Genomic DNA, 18,269 nt, shown 5'->3' with positions numbered 1-18,269 from the left:
AAGAGGGTATGTATGTGTGTGTGTGTGTGTGTGTGTGTGTGCACGTGTGTTGTTGTTGTTGTTTTGTTATACATTATAATCATTCTTCAGGCTCTGAAATGATAAGTGTATTTTGTGCATCTCCTGGAATGCATTTACATTCACACAGTGAAGGAAAATCTCTCCAGATCAACATGTCAGAGTATCTCGTGAAGAGGAGAATAAAGCTCTAATTTTAGCCATGGAGATTGGGTGATTTTCACTCTAAATTGCTAGCTTGCATGCAGTTGCCACTGCCAATATCCAGTGCGCCTCTCTGTCTCGTGACTCGTCATTGACCTCGGTGAGATAAACCATTGGGTGCTGGTCTGATACTGACCTACTCCTGGCATTGGGGTGTGCAGGAAATACCTCGGGCTTTCTGAAGACTGGGAGAGGCCACTGCCGTTAATTAGGCCACTAGGTGAAAAGTGGAATCCTCAACAGAGATCAGAAATAAACCTAGAAGACCCATTGAAAACGAGTCTGGAAAAAGAGAAAAAACATCCTGGATCAGCAATATTAAACCTGATTCAGTCAAAGACGGTTGGAGATAGTGATCCCCCAGTAATGGTGTAAAAACGAAGAGGGAACTGTCTCTGAAATTCGGCACTTAGCACACTCCCTTCTAAACTTACCCAATAAATCTTTGGAGGAATAACTAAAGAATAAATGTGAATGTTTCAAGCACTCCATTCTCCACTTGGCTTCTTTGTTTTCCTGCATGCCTACTTCTCTTTTCTCTCACTCTTGTTCTCAGTCTGTCTCTCTTTCTCTGACTTGACGGGCACTCTCTCCTTCCTCATCCATATGGCAGAAAACATGGCCATATCATGACTCTATGCCTGAGTTAATACCCTCTCCATTCCAAAGACCAACCCAAACAGAACCAAATTTCATTAGTATAAATTCCAAATACTCTGTGCCTCATCTTCTCACCAAAGCATTGGAGTCAACTTAAAATAAAAATGCACAGACATGTGAACCAAGGCTAGTAAAAGGGAATTTAAATTGTGGTTAAGAATCATATAAAGTGAGACTATAAGCTTAGCAGTAATAAGATAATGAAATAGTCACCATAACTGGTGTGTAAATTGAGCTAGGAGTTTTCTAGAAGCCAAGATAATTAGGGAAACATTATCGATTATAAAACTGTTACCACCTAATAGAAGAGATTGCCATGTTTTTAAAAACCAGGTCTTATAATGTTGGACACAAGGTAGGAGCTCAAAAACATTTGTCAGTGACTTCCAAGAAGTTAAACATTTTCATGGAGAAAAAGTAACATTATATGCACTCAGAAATAACACTCACACAAAGATATAAGTCTATGTAACTATTTTTCACCCAACCAGGACTACAAAGGAGACTACTTCAACCATGTCTCTGTGCAAAAGCCAGACATCTTTTATGTAAGGATTCTGATATAAGCCGAGAGATAACATTAGACACTAGTTCAGAGAAAGCATTAGTCCTATTTACAACCCTTTTGACTGCATATAATAGAAATGGACTCAAGTGGACCCAAACTAGTATAAGCAAAAATGTCACCTCTTATCATTAAGATGTATTAACATAGATCCTCAAGGCCTTGTGACTAGATTAGAATGAGGGCTTAGAATCCCAACTACACTCTCCATTTCTATCTCTGTGTCACTCTCTTAAGTCGCCTTCATCTCTTTCTGTTCTTCTCTAAAGTTCTGTCTCTCTCTCTCCCCCTTCTGGGCCTCTCTGCTCTGCAGTCCACATGGTAAAAAACACGATCACACCACCACTCATAGATTTATATTGCCTCTTTTAAATAAGCAGTCCTGATGGAAACTGGAATTTCAACCCTAATTCCAAATGTTCAGGGAAGGGCCTTTATTTCGTACAGTCTAGATCACACATTCAATTCTGGGCCAATCAACTGGGCTTAGGAAGCCAAGACCATATCACAGAAAATGGTTGCCAGAGGAACTGCTCTCGCCTTTTGGGTGGGAGTAGGGTGACGTCCTGAAGAAAGGCACTACTGAAGCCGAGATATTATTGAATGCATCGCTATCAGGGGATCTGTCACTTAACCCAAGGCTGCAAGTAAGAGATCCTAGAATTACTGGTGCACAATCTAGAACATCTCTTGCATCCTTCCCAACCATGGTTTTGGCTAAAGCTGCATATCAGTTCAAAAATAAGCTTTCCAGTGTATATCTGACATGTATGCATTTTGTCAAATGAAATGAGACCCGTTTGCCTTTCCTTTCCAAGGACTATGGAAAGGTTAAATGTCTTTTTTGAAAATTAAAGAATGTTATTTGTATTTTGACTTACATAAAAAGTCATCCTACTTTTAATGGAATGGGCCTCCAATGGACCTGGGCACAGAATCCAAATTTTTCTCAGAAAAGAACTTAAAATCTGCTCCAAGTCCCACTCCTCAGATGAACAGACCATAGGATATCAGAGAGAGAATTTTTACCTTGGAAATTTTACAGGGAGGTGTTAGGCTCAGTGATGAGTGCCATAGCACCATTCTGGACTTGAAGACTATCTGGGTGACAAGTGAGGGAGAGAAATCACGTGATGACATCAGATTCCCAAACATCTTTCCCTTGAAGCCTTCATGACCTGGGCGTTAATCAGCTTATCATACCAAGAGAGGACGGTTGCCTCCAGTGGGGTCAGAAGTCCGGGTTCTCAGACAGGAATGAGTCCTCCACACCCTGTCTTAAAACATTCAAAGCTGGTCCATTCTTACCATGGGCAATACAGAATCTAGGGGGAGATCTAGACTCATCTGCATCCCCCTTCTTTTTTCACGGCCTAAACAAACTCGATAAAATGGCTAGAACAAAAGCCACATTTATGCACTGAGAGGAGGCTCTCGAGTAACTTGCTATTTGTCCACTTCCTGCCAAACATGTGAAATTTCCAAAACTGTTTCACTGCCCATGTGGTAGTGAATTTCCAGTCGCATGAGGCACACTAATAAACAGAGGCCAGTAGACTCAGGCTGAGACCTAGCAGGCCCTTGGAGGAAGAAATGATTAATAGCGTCCGGATGACGTCCTTGAGGGGCTGCTCTGCTCTCTTGGAGACAACAGTAATCTCACTTTACAGAATAAACAGCACCACTAGACTGGGACTCGAGCCACCATGGTGCATTCTGAAGAAAGAGGGGAATGGAAAGAACAGCTTCCTTAGAATCAAGGTCGGGAGACCTGCCGGCAAGACAATGGTTGGAGTGCACTTGGCTGTAGGGAAATGCCAGGTGAATCCAATATGTTCATTACAACATGGAGGCTAAGGCTGAGCGAGTAGAGACCAGCTGAAGCAAATGTAGCTGGAAAGCAGTAATAAAAAAATTCAGAAATGATGCAAGTGTGGTTAGAAAACGGTAATAAAAATCAGTCTGGAAACGTGGGGATTTCTTATGGTTGGCGGAGCAGATAAAAGAGACTGTAATATATAGGTCAGTGGTTCTCAAGGTTGGTCCCTTGAGAAGGATCAGTCTGGAAACGTGTTAGAAATGCACATTTTTTGGCTTTTCCCCAGTCTTGCTGAATCAGAAACCCTTGGAGGGGGGCTCAGAAAGTTGTGATTTGACAGTACACCAGGTGATTCTGATGCACGCCCAAATTTGAGAACCGCTGGTATAGGGGAATGGATACTTAGAGGCATTTATTAAGCATAGAAAAAGAGGCATTATATAGTTGCTATGTATATATGGGAGAAGAAACAAAAAGGTCCAAATAAATGTACTATGAGCATATTCCCTTTAGCTGAACTTTTCAAATGCCTGGTCATCACATATTATTGGGTCATGAAATACATCGAAGTCACTGATCAGCATTTAGGAAACTTAAATAGATTAGGAAAGATCTATTGTACTTAGGGTATTTTCACCTCCAAATCTTTTTTTCCGTCATCTCTTTCTGTGTATATAAATGTATGTGCGTGTGGGATTAGAATGTAAAAATTATGTATTACGTTGTATAGAGGTCAAAACATTGCAAAAGCCACTTCTCTAAGACAGTGATTCTTAAATATTCATCTACATAGGCAGTACGTACGTACGTGTGTTAAAGATAAATTTCCAGACGCCAAGCAGAGATTCCTGAGGTGGGGACCAGGAATCTGCATTTTAACAGGTGCTGTAGGTGATTTGGATGCAGGTGATTGGCAGACCCACTTTGAGTACCATGTGTGTAGGGTACGGATTGTAACTGATATTAATAATAAAAATTTCAGAATTCAGAGTAAATATTTTTGAGCCCAAATTAAGGCTAAGCTCTGGAGTTTGTGAAGTTGTAGTGGACATGGATCATTCCCTTAAAGATAAAAATATTTTAAGAGACAGTCTTTATTGTTGGGCCTGCCTGGTTTGGAAAGTCTGCAAAAAAGGAAAAGGATGAAATGTCCCTGGGGATATTATTTGCCATGTACATCTAGTTAGTCAAACAGAACATATATTGGGGCAACCTATGTGCCTCTGCTAGCACATATGGTATCTTTTTCAGTTGTCAAAAGAGGTGCGCACTCTGGGCAAATGAATTAGGAAAAGACATGCCTAAAGACATGTCTAGAAATAGTTTCCCTTCCCTCCACGCTAATGTAGGTGCAGGTCAGTGGCACAGCTCTGTGTTGTAGATTATCACAAGGGCCATAAGTTCTTCTCTCTTATCCGTACTCTTTTGTACTGTACTCCCACACTAATTCTGGACTGTTGTTAAGACCTGATTTGGCCAATGGGACATTGGCAAACATGATGCAAGCAGAGACTTGGAAAGGGCTTCTACTTTGGGGTTTGTCCTCATGCTGCTCTCAGTAACCTTTCTTACCATGCAGACAAGCCCAGGCTAGCCATATGGATGATGGGAGGCTGTAAGGGGTCTCACTTATCCCAGCCAGCCCAGCTGAGGCCATCCTAAAGCCGCCAGCTCTAGCCCTCCCATCAGTTGACCCCAGATGAAAAAGCAAGCTAGCTGAGATCAGTCAGACTTAGAAGAACCACCCAGCTGAACCCAACCCAGATTGCCAACCTATGATAATCATAAGCAAAAAAAAAAAAAAGAGTTATTGTTTTAAGCCACTAAGATTTGAGGTATTTGGGTATGTAACAAAGGTTGATGAGACACTTAGTAAGCTCTCTTGTTGGATTTCAGTATTAATTCAGCCCCCCCCCCAAGCCCAATAATCTTTGGGACACAAGATGCACCCTTACACAAGGCAGCCTGGGCTGTAGCATACCTCAGACCACCCTAAGCTATAGAGGCTACAGGGCAGTCACCAATAAATCTCAAACTTGTAGAGTGGTTGAATTTGGTTATCTGACTGTACTTGAGAGACTGAAATGACTTGAGAAGACCCTGGTGAGCTGGGGTGATCTTATGATAAGATCATAGTCAATGCATAATGAATTGGACAGCATCATCAAAATTCCCAATTGACTGTTGTGATTCTGGTAGTCATTGTACACACACAGCCTCTTAGACCTAAGGATGCTTTGGGCCATTTTTATTAAGGAAAGCATTCATACTGGAAAGATAAAATTCTTTCAGTATTTTGTTACCAATCTGGATCCAGTGTGAAACCATTCTTATGATGTGTTCCCACATGACAGAGCAGCAAGAAATGGCCCGACAAGCTCCAGTGACAAAGTCCCCCCACTCTCTACTTCTTACCATGCTATCAGATGTGAAGGGAAGAAATTGCAATCTCTCTTCCATATTTTCCTCCATTTGGAAAGTTTTCCTTTTCCTTTGAAAATCTGAAAGAGTTTCCTTGCATGACAGCAACAGATACCTGCATTGATCACAGAGAAAGGAAAATCGTATCCCTGCACAGTCCCCCGTGTGCAGAAATGAGGTCCGAGCAGGCTGGTTTATCATTCCGAAGTGGGAGTGGACCACTGTTGAATGAAAGATGAATTGAATACATAGAAGATGACAAGACACAAGAGATGCCCACAGCACAAGGACAGCACCTTCTATACCTATTGGGGAAGGGAAGAAACCAGAAACAACACTGAGAACAGTCAGCAACGCTGGTGTTCTCTAGTGGGCTCCGAGGATCAGCCACAGCTGGGATGTATAGTCCCTGGGATTACCTGCAACGATTCACATGTATGAATGTGTGTGCTTTTATCTTTGGAGAGGGTTCACAAGCTTTGTCAGATTCCTAAAGGGATCTTTGTCCTCACTGCCTTTCAAAAAAAAAAGCTAAGAACGACTGAAGTAATGGAATCTGAATTTGTAAGCATCTCAATTCATTAGAGGATGACTTGGTTTTCTTTTCCTTTTTTCAGAGCTTTATTGGGGTATAATTGATACACAAAACAAATATACATGTTTAGTGTATACAATTTGGTGAGTTTGGACATAGGCACATACCTGTGATGCTATCACCACAACCAAGCTAATGAACATATGGATCACCTACAAAGTTTCCCTATGTCTTTGTGTGTATGTGTATATGTGTGTGTGTGTGTGTGTGTGTGTGTGTGTGTGTGTAGTAAGAACACTTAACAGGAGATGAACTGTCTTAAGAAATACTTATGTGCACAATACTGCGTTAACTATTGGCACAATGTTGTACAGCAGATCTCTAGAACTTACTCATCTTGTGTAACTGAAACATTATACCTATTGAACAAGTCATGGGGAGCTATTGTTCAATTGTTTTTCTTTTTAAGCCAGACTTTGATTGTCCTTTACACAGAAGTACTTCACAGGCCATATGTAAGATCGATCTTTCCTTCCCCTTGATTTTAACTTTTTAAAAATATTTATTTATTTTTGAGAGACAGAAACAGAGTATAAGCAGGGGAGGGGCAGAGACGGTGGGGGTGGGGGGGCAGACACAGAATCCAAAGCAGGCTCCAAGCTCTGAGCTGTGAACACAGAGCTGCTGAAGGACTTGAACTCACCAAGCGCAAGATCATGACCTGAGCCAAAGTCATATGTTCAACTGACTGAGCCACCCAGGCACGCCCCACCCTATTTTACAATGAAATTAAGTGTGTATTCCCATAGGGAAGAAAGAAATCTTTCAGTTGTTACTTTGGAATCTCTTGGCAAGTAAAGGGTCAGGTAGGGAGGAATAATTCTCTACACTAATCTCTGTGCCAATTTCCCTACAGCCTTTTAAAAATTTCTCCTCTGGTCCTTTCATCTATTAGAACTTACTTGTTTCTGGCTCTAGGACGCACCTGATTCTCTCTGGTCCAAAGGATTTGTTCTGGGTCCCGAGCATCCTTTGTGGTCCCCTGGTTCACTTCAGCTGCTGGATCTCTGCTCCCTGCCTTCTTGGACGTGAGTACTTAACAGAACTGAGATACTCAGTGCGTTGACCCTCCCTTCATATCCCCCAACATACTAACACCGCACCTGCCAACGGTCCTCAAGTTTGAGGTGATGGCACAGAGATTGAGTTGGTCCCTTTCCTTATCTGAATGTCTATGAGTTCAGATCCATGCGTACTTGTCTCATTGAACCAAATGCACCCAGCAGCCACTCATAAGAGATGCTATGCAGGGTTGTCAAAGGTTTCTGTATCGTGCCATCCCCAGTGTTCTGGGGAAGGATCTGGAAGGAGGGGATGATGGAGGTCTTCATAAAAATCTTTCAGCAACAGACTAGCCAGCCAAGGATCCTCAGAAGGGGGTGAGAAGTGTTGTTCAGCCCTCGGCAAACGTGACTGCAGAGCTGAAAGGTGATTTGGGAACATCGGCAACCTATTTAAACGGTGAAGCTAATTTGTTCATCCATCCTGGGGAAACCTCAGATTAAAGTGAGGTAGGACCTGTCTGCTGAGGGAGGTAGAAAGAATAGAAATTTATTTATTGGCGTCCATTGCTTCTCATTTTAAAAGCAGCAAAACCGCATTACACAAAAAGTTGGAATACAGGATAACGGAGAAAAAGGAACCCTCACCCCCACCCTGAGCTACCGTTCTCACGCAACTGAAACGAAGATACTGCTGTGCCTTAATCACGGGATGTGATCTACTTTTTCATTGTGTGTGTATAGAGCCTGCTAGGTCGAGCCTTGTTTGTTCTCTGGCCGTCCCATTCTGGGGGTGCCTGTAGTCGTTTGTGATTCTCCCACAGAATTTCAAACGAGCTGGACACATGTGGGAAAACATCTTCCAGCCAATCAAATAGAGCTCTGGGGTACAGCTGACTGTATTATCCAGATTTCCTTACCTATTTGCTGAGCAACTTGGACCATGACTTACCATCTTTTTAAAAAATTTGTTTAAACATTTATTTATTTTGAAAGAGAGAGCACAAACAGGGGAGGGGCAGAGAGAGAGGGAGACACAGACAAGAGCCTGCCTTGAGCTATCAGCACAGAACCTGAACCGGGGCTCAAACCCATGAACTGTGAGATCATGACCTGAGCTGAAGTCAGAGGCTTGACCGGCTGAGCCACCCAGGGCCTCCCATGGCTCACCATGTATACATATCAGGTTTTTCCTTATAAAGTGAAGATAGCAATGATCACTAGCTAAGTGCATTGTTGAAGAGTTAAAGATGACAGGCTTTTAAAACACACAGCATAGTATGCAGAACACAGTGACTATTCAATAAATGCTGACTGTTAGTATTAGGAATAGTCTACACTAGCATTTGTCGGTTTACGTTTCCCACATATAGTTTACATCCCCCAAGCCAGGAGCTAGAGCCTCTCAGCCAGCGAGAAGAGAGAGGATTGTAACATCGTCATCTGTGGTTGCATGGCTAATTCTTAAATGCGAATAGACTTCATGTGCTATGCTCTCGGCCTTATGTTTGTTCAAGGTACCATGTCGGTTGAAGGTGCCCTTGTGAGGCTGCTCAGCACTACAGTGGTTTTCTGTCACCATCCATCAGGGAAACACATGTTAATTAAGTGCTTTGCTGTTTTTGCACATGATTTATTAGGTCTCTTTAAATTAATGTGCTTGATCAAAAAGAAAAGTAATTAAGTAGAGAACAGTGGCGGCAATATGTACTCATCATCAATTATTAAAAATAACAATTCTCAGGACGATAGCCTGGTCATTCAGCCTTAAGCCATCTGGGGTCCTCAGCTGATGGCAAACCATCCGAACTGCTACTACCTCTAATTCGTAGAGTCATCACTATTTTTAAAAGAATGCTAAGGAAAAAATATTTTTTATATTTACTATGGAAACACCTGTGGCTGGCAAAGGAAGACTGGCATTAGACCTCCTCTCCAGTCCAAAAAAACAAAAAAAACAAAACCCTGTGATTTGCCCCGTAAATATCAATAATGTGACTTTTTAGAGGAGGCTTCTCAGAAAATACAGACTGTACAATTTTAAGGGTGAAAAAACACATTTTAAGGAGAAAAGGATCACCATTATTTCTTTCTTGAAAAACCTGTTTTTCTAATGGAAGGATCCATAACAATTTGGAAGGCCACCCCAGACAGAGGTCATTTTGTGTATCCCTCATTTTTGTAAGCAGAGTTATAAATAAAATCTCCTAGAATTTGTTCCAGCCTTTTCAATAAAAGCTCCCAATGTGAAAACTGTTATTCAGGTATTATGATTAATCCTGCTATTCTGATAAACCTGTGAAATGAAGGTCATCATCTCCTACCGTGAGATATTTAACATGCTATGGGTTCGTAATATCTTAGAGCCAATAGATTTTAATTCTTGAAGTCAATTTAAAGACACTTAGTCATAAATTATGTTTATAATAAGGTAGGATATACATATACAAATAAATTACATGCCACTGTTGGAAAATATTCAGGAATAACAAAAATTCAGCCTTTAGAATATTGTAATAATTTATCTGACTGTAGAATGAAGCCAATTTTCTGCTTTGCAGTTTACTACTGTCTTTTATTTAGAATATTTTTAAGCTTGAATATTCCATCTTGTATCAGAAAAAATTTATATTTGAAGGTCCTTATAAAAAATGGGCCATATGCAAACGGGAATATGAGACCTACTAAATGGGAGATTAAAAATTTGACTGAAGGATAAAAATAATAGTGAATTTAGGAAATACTTTGAACTCTAGGAGGATCTCCATGAAAATATTAACAGTTGTGACTCTCTTAATAAATGTAAATTTTGTCCTCTTTTCTATTTTTGAAATCAAATTCTACAGTAAAAGTGCATTGACTTTGAAATTAGATCAAGAGTTTATTTTTAAAAACATTTTATCAAGTTAAAGAAGCAAGAAATTAAAAATAGTATTAACTCCATTGTTTTTTAATTTAATTTTTTTAAGTAGGTAGATTTCTGGATAGTCTTGATTTAACTTTGGTATTTGGATGATGTTGTTTTAAGTGGAAGTAGCCTTAAAAGGCAGCTACATTTCCCAGAGTAAGCTCCATGGTGCATTAATTTTTTGAGATGATCCTTGCAAAAAAGGGTTCCACAATGAAGGAAGTTTGGGAAATACTGCTCTCCATATTCAGAGACTCCACATAAAGAACTCGATGTTGCCTCTAATGAAAGATATTGAGGTGTATATAACCCAATATCTGCCAACCTCATTCAACCATGGACAGCAATGTTCTGGATAACTCCAATTAACATTCTGGGACAATTTGAAAATTACTATTCTAGATTAACCTTCTCAAGAAGAAAACTTATTCAGAGAACTGTTGTCCAAGGTCCAACAGCTAGTTAATAGCAGTATTGGCACTGGAATTCAGGTATTCTGACTCCCTGCCTAGTGCTCATTTTTATTACACCCAAGTTCAACACCATTTACTAAAAGATGAAGAGGTGCTGGCCATTCGTGGCAATGTGAATGGAACTCGAAGGTGTCATGCTAAGTGAAATAAGTTAGGCAGAGAAGGACCGATGCCGTATGTTTTCATTCATAAGTCTAACAGGAGAAACTTGACAGAGGACCATGAGGAGGGGGAGGGTGGAAAAAGTTAGGGAGAGGGAGGGAGGCAAATCATGAGAGACTCTTGAATACTGAAAACACACTGAGGGCTGAAAGGGGAGGGGCAAAGGGGAAGGGGGGTGATGGGCATGGATGGAGGAGGGCACTTGTGGGGAAGAGCACTGGGTGTTATATGGAAACCAACTTGACAACAAACTATAGAAAAAAATGATGAAGAGGTGCTAATTTCTCCTCACATAGTCCATCCACCAGTCCTTTCCTCACCTCAAGGAAGCAGAGGAGGGAAGATTCCTTCTGACATTTTCTTCCAGGATTCAAGTCCACCTAACGCTGTGATACACCCTCATGCCTTAGAACATTTGGATGATTATAAACAGACTTGAATAGTTCATCAGCTGACCCACTTAAGAAGGAAAATTCTGCCTCACTGTTTTCTATTCCCATACCTGCTAATTTGAAGTGCTCCTTTCCCCCTCAATAACCTTGAAGTAAAGAATTTTTTTTTTTGTCTTTAAACACTAATGCCTCCTGAGGGCCATTTATGTCACACTTCAAGACTTTTTCCTCATTACCTGAGGAATCATGAGAGAGTAAAATCTCTGTCCATCTGGGAACTGAAATGGAATTCATGTTCAGAACAGTTGCTGCTTATATCCATGAGTCCTAGTTTTTTTTATATTGTACACAGCTTAGCTGACCCAACATGCAGAGCCCTCACATCACCACCCTCTAATTTGAAGGCTTCTGCCTAGTGGTACATTATTGGTTGTTCATTTATTGTCTGAAAATCCAGACCTTCTCCTATTTCATTCATTGCCTAGTTACTTTCTCTTTTTCCTTTATTTTCTCTTCTTTTCTTTTAATATTCTAAGACATTTAAAAAAAATAGGGGCACCTGGGTGGTTTCAGTCAGTTAAGTGCCCAACTATTGGTTTCGGCTGAGGTCATGATCTCATGGTTGTGGTATCAAGCCCCACACTGGACTCTGCACTGACAACCCAGAGCCTGCTTAGGATTCTCTCTCTCCCTCTCTCTCTGCCCCTCCCCAATGCTCTCTCTCTATCTCTCTGTCTCTCTCTCTCAAAATAAATAAATAAACTTAAAAAAAGTTTAACTAGACCTCTATGTGACAAGATAGTTCCTCTACTGATACTGTGGTCTCTGGACGAGCAGTCTGGCCATCACTTTGGGAATTGTCTAGAAATATGGACTCTTAGGTCCCACCCAGATCTACTGAGTCATACTCTGCATTTTATTTTTTTTTATTTTATTTTTATTTTAAATGTTTATTTACTTTTTTCATATAGTCTATTGTCAAGTTGGTTTCCATATAACACCCAGTGCTCTTCTCCACAAATGCCCTCCTCCATGTCCATCACCCCCCTTCCCCTTTCCCCTTCTCCATTCAGCCCTCAGTTTGTTTTCAGTATTCAAGAGTCTCTCATGATTTGCCTCCCTCCCTCTCCCCAACTCTTTTTCCCCCTTCCCCTCCCCATGGTCCTCTGTTAGGTATCTCCTGTTAGACCTATGAGTGCAAACATATGGTATCTGTCCTTCTCCGCCTGACCTATTTCGCTTTGCGTGATACCCTCAAGTTTCATCCACATTGCTACAAATGGCCAGATTTCATTCTTTCTCATTGCCATGTAGTATTTCATTGTACATATAAACCACATCTTGATCCATTCATCGGTTGATGGACATTTAAGCTCTTTCCATGATTTGGCTATCATTGAAAGTGCTGCTATGAACATTGGGGTACATGTGCCCCTATGCATCAGCACTCCTGTATCCCTTGGGTAAATCCCCAGCAGTGCTGTTGCTGGGTCATAGGGGAGTTCTACTGATAGATTTTTGAGGAACCTCCACACTGTTCTCCAGAGTGTCTGCCCCAGTTTACATTGCCACCAACAGGGTAGGAGGGTGCCCGTCTCTCCACACCCTCGCCAGCATCTGTAGTCTCTTGATTTGTTCATTTTAGACACTCTGACTGGTGTGAGGTGGTATCTCAGTGTGGTTTTGATTTGTATTTCCCTGATGATGAGTTATTGGTTATTTACTTCTGAGAGAGAGAGAGAGAGAGAGAGAGAGAGAGAGAGAGAGAGAGAGAGAGGGGGGGGAGGGGAAGACAGAGATAGAAACAAAGAATCCAAAGCAGCACCAGGCTCTGAGCTGTCAGCACAGAGCCCAACGTGGGGCTCAAACTCACTAACCGTGAGATCATGACCTGAGCCGTGGTTGGATTCTTAACCAACGGAGCCACCCAGGTGCCCCCCATACTCTGCATTTTAACATTATCCTCATGGTATTGTGTGCATTTTAAAGTAAAATAAGCACACTGGTCTAGGGTGTGTTACAAAGCAAGGATTTACTTTGTGAGGCAGAAGCTGGAAAGAATTCTATTTATTTGCCTACTCCTTCTGCATATAAATGTTCTATTTTGTTCTGAAATGTACACCAAAGCTAATATATTTGGAGTGTGAGCTTTTTTAATTTTGTGAAATAAAAACAAACCTGGCAACTTTCTGAACCACTTGAAAGAGAACATCAAAATAGAGCCCACGTGACTGTTTTAGTCCATGTGACTTTGACAGCAAGTAAGCTAACAGGCAGCCTTCTTTCCCTCTAGGAACTGACAGCTGATGCTGGGCAACACAGCTCAGCATCAACCCGAGCTGTCGAGGGGTGTGGACGGAATAAACGCAGCGCTCTCATTTCCCCGCGTAGAACCATCCTGGGTGAGGCATTAGCATGCACAGCAGAGATGTCATCCGTCCCTGGCTTTATTCTATCTGGGCATTTCCACCCTCTGATTTCCCTGCAGCTATCTTCCTGGGACTAACGGGGGGAAAAGGGAATCAAGTCTTTAACGCTTCCTTTATTTAAACAAAACCAAAAAAAAATGTGTGATTTTCGTCAAGCTGCTAGGAAGTGGTGTATGTGACTGTGTACTAATCTTATTTGATAAGGCCGTGATCGATTTCTTTTTTCATGCATTTTGGAGTGCTGTATCTTAGCAGTAGCTTTCTCCAAGGAGCTTTACACAAGCAGCTCATTACGTCGTGAAAAAAAATCCCTGTGAGGTAAAGGGATCGATATTTATTATGCTCAGTCTTAGAGCAGATGGAGACAATGCAACGTAGGGAGTTGGATTTCAGCCTACGCACTCTTAGCTATGTACCCTATGTAGTGGGCTCCCCAGACTCCATTTTTAACATTAGGAGAAACGACCTTCTTAGTTTCATTAGGTTTACTATTAGGCAGTCCTAACTATCCTCTCCGTTTATAATAAGGAAGTAGCTGGGTGCCAAGAAGACTTGAAGTTGCATCTCAGTCCATGCAGGTTCCCAGGGTAATGAATAACTAAGTTTCCAAGCTGTTGGCTCCGTGCGCATTGAGGGCCGTGTTATTTGGCTGTTAATTATTTAATTGTTAATTAGCTTTTGATGTACTCATCTATGGTCAATGGCCTTCCGAGCGCCTTCAAGTCTGAGTCTCCTATGCGGATTCTGATTTTTCCTTCTGAGGGATTATGCCTTTGTTAACTAAGACCACAGTCCAGGATTAAACATTCGGAATCATATGGGCAAGCAACATTGAGGCAGAAATGGGATGTAGGTTGCCTGGCATGGAATAAAATCCAGAACATAAAGACTGGACTCACACGATAAGCATTGATAATATTTTCTCAGGGACAAGCACTTGGGCTCACTTCCATTTGTGTCTGAAACCTAGCGGTAGACATCCAAGCAAGATGTCCAGGGGTTTGTTAGTGCTGCACAAAATTATGATAAGGTACAAGGAAGAACATGACACTCCTTCAATAGAGCATATTTTTGCTTTACCTGATGCGTCCGAAGTCTTCATCTAAAGAAGCAGGTAATTGGTGGAAGTCCTCACCATTGTGATCAAGAACTAGTGTTGGGGACAAAGAGGCTTTTGGTTCCTTTTGATCCACGTCGCCTAGGCAGTTGCCAGTTCTCGCTGGGACCTAATTTTTCCCATACCTAGAACAGGATCTCAGTCTTCCTAAATCCAGATTTTATTTTTGATACAACAGCTGGTACAGTTAAGTGTTTTCAAATTATGCTTTGCCCGAGGCATTCAAAATCATGCAAGAGAATTACAGTTATACGCCAATGTCTTTGAAACTATACATGATTGTGACATTTTTCAAAGAAAGTAAAAATTATTAAATCCGACCCAAATAGAATTAAAAAGACAGACCATAAAAGAAAAAAATTTTTAACTGTCAAATTCTCCCTTCCTCTACAAAGGCCGTTATGACTGTACAGTTCTGTGGAGCAGAACTATGGTATCTTTAAGGAAAAGATAATATTATTCTATTTAAACTATCCCAAAGCTAAAGAAAAGATAAAAGCCCCAACTTATTTCTGAGTGACTAAGCTAACTCTGACATGCTAACAGATGAGGACATGCCATGCAGATAAGAAAATTATTGACCAGTCTCACTTATGACTATACTGCAAATATTAGCAAACTGAATATTAAGTGGATTTTAAAAGAATAATATACCACACATAAGAAATGCAAGTGTAATTCAATGTCAGGAAACAGTTTGCACAATGAAAGAGGAAAAAACCGTATGACTTCTTAATAGATTTCTGTGCTAAAATTAAACAGAAATTCATGATAAAATTATTAGTAAGTAATGAAAAGACATGTGTCTTGGGGCACGTGGTGGCCCAGTCACTTAAGCATCCGACTCTTAACTTGGGCTTGATCTCACTGTCGGTGCAGAGCCTGATTGGGATTTTCTCTCTCCCTCTCTCTCTGCCTCTCCCCCATTTCGTCTGTATCTCTCTCTCTCTCTCTCTCTCTGTCTCGCTCTATCTCTCAAAAAATAAAAGAAGTGCATCTTTAACTTTAGCAAGCATATTTATCAAGGACCAAAAGCAAACCTCTCATTAAATAGTAAAATAGAGACATTTTCCATTAAAAACAGAATCAAGACAATCATTCCTATCAAATGATTTTTCAACATCTTCCTGGGCAATAAGAAACACTCATTCACTTGTCAAAAACACCAATAAAAATAGACATCACATTTATTTTTTCCTGTGGATTCTTTAATATAAAGGTTTGTTTATTTTTGAGAGAGAGAGAGTGTGCAAGTGGAAGAGGGGCAGGGGGTGGGGGAAGACAGTGGATCCGAAGCGGGCTCTGCACTGACAGCAGAAAGTCTGACACACGGGGCTCCAACTCACAAACCAGGAGATCATGACCTGAGCTCAACCAACGAAGCCACCAGGTGCCCCAAAACAGACATCACATTTAGTCACACAAGTGCATTATTGAGCCTTAATTATTCCAATTTTATCCTCAAAAGTTTTTGCAGGATAATTTCTTAAATTATCATATTGCCCATTAACTAAACGGAAATTCTCTTTCACCTTTTGTAGGCATGCAATGTCGTTGTCCTATGTGATTTTCCAGATATTTCTCTAAAATCATGCTGACACTGGTTCTATCTCGTCCTAAGATGTAGACTATGACTGTCTTCTATTTGTCAAATAAATCAAACAGAAGAGAGTTCAAAGACCTAACCTCACCCTCACCTACAGCTTTCTGCCTTCCACGGCTTCAGAAATAGCAGTATCCTCCATTTTACAAAGCGGGTTTTGTGTCTTTGATCTGTCACTCTGAATTCTCATTAGTACTAGACATACGACAGTGGCTCCGATTCAGAAGGGGAGCTGCCAGCACCTCTGCAACATGGAGCCGGCTTGGCAAATCCCTGCTCATCCTGAGCAGAAGGAACAAAGCCATTTTCTTAGCAGGCAAGTTAACACAAGAACAAACGCATCAGACACGCCATTTACATGGGTAACATCTATGGAGTTCTAATTAGAAACATATTAATTAAGCATGTTGAATAAATAAAACTTGGGATGAAAGAGATGTTTTGCAAATTTCAGTATTCTTTAAATGTCACTCCTTCATATTTATAATCTCTGTTGAGCTTATGTTTTAAATTATTCCTCTTAGCTCTGCGAATCAGTATATTGGAGATGAGTTACAATTTATTAAAGGATGGCCTGATTTCAAGTGCTGTATTTGTATTGATGGCGCAGGCAACGTCTCTTAGTCTAGTGAAGCATGTGTAGTTAGGAGGGACAGTGGTAAGGTGGGTGGGGATCACTATAATTTTCATATCTGGTGACACTGAGAAATTATCAGTAAGGGCGAATAGACTTTCTTTTATCTTGAAGCCTCATGCCTATTTGAGGAAAGACAAAAATCACAATAGACCTGCACACAAAAAGGAAAAGTTATAATCTATTGAAAGTGTGCGAAACAAACAATTAATGTTCTTAAAGTATGTGGATCTAAATGAGCTCTTTTTTTTTTACTCTTTATTTTCCGATAATTATATCAAATGCACTTGTAGGAAATAATACAAAGATAGTGTAGGTACATTTTACTCAATTTCATTCAATAATAACATCTTGCAAAACTTGTACAATGAGGGTATTGACATTGATATAGCCCGCCCAGCTTGTTTAGATTTCCCTAGTTTTACTTGTTTGTGGGGGAGGGGGTGTGCGCGCGCGCACCCTAGAGAGAGAAAGTTCAGCACGTGGTGCCTGTCCACCACTATAGCCAAGGTCCTGAACAGTTCCATCCCCAAACCCTCTGTGTTGCCCTTTTAAAAACACACCTACCTCCTAACTGCTCCCCCGGTCGAGTCTTTGTCCTTAACCCTGGCAAGCCACTAATCTGTTTTCCATTTCTATAATTTCTTCCTGCCGAGAATATTATGTAAATGGAATTGTACAGTATGTAACCTCTCAGGGTTTGCTTTTTTCACTCAGCGTAATTCTCAGGGGATTCAGCCAAGTTGTGGCACGGATCAGCAGGCCGTTGTTTTTACTGCTGAGGGATAGGCTGCGCTATGGATGCAGTGGAGTTTGTTTTTCTCATTCACTCGCTGAAGGACATCTGTGTTGTTTCTGGTTGGGGGTTACTATGAATAGAGCTGTTTTGAATATTTGTGCACTAGTTTTTGTGGGAACATAAACGTCCCTTTCTCTTGATCAAATGCCCAAGAGTGCAGTTGCTGGGTCACATGGTGACTGCGGGTTTGGTTTTATAAGAAACGACCCAACTGTTTTCTTGAGTTATACGCCATTTTACCTTCCCACTAGCAGGGCACGAGTGATTCTGCTCGGTTTCTCCACATCCTTGCCGGTGCTCAGCGTGTCACTATATTTTATTTCAGCCCATCTCATAGGTGTTGAACGTACTTTCAATCCAGGGTTTCTCAACCTCAGCACTATTGACAATTTGGATTGGATAATTCTTTGGTGTTGGGGAGAGGGCTGTCCTATGCATTGTAGGAGTTTTAGTCACATGCCTGACCTCT

This window comes from Suricata suricatta, chromosome X (assembly GCF_006229205.1).
Source record: "Suricata suricatta isolate VVHF042 chromosome X, meerkat_22Aug2017_6uvM2_HiC, whole genome shotgun sequence".
NCBI lineage: Eukaryota > Metazoa > Chordata > Mammalia > Carnivora > Herpestidae > Suricata > Suricata suricatta.
This window is presented reverse-complemented; position numbering follows the sequence as displayed.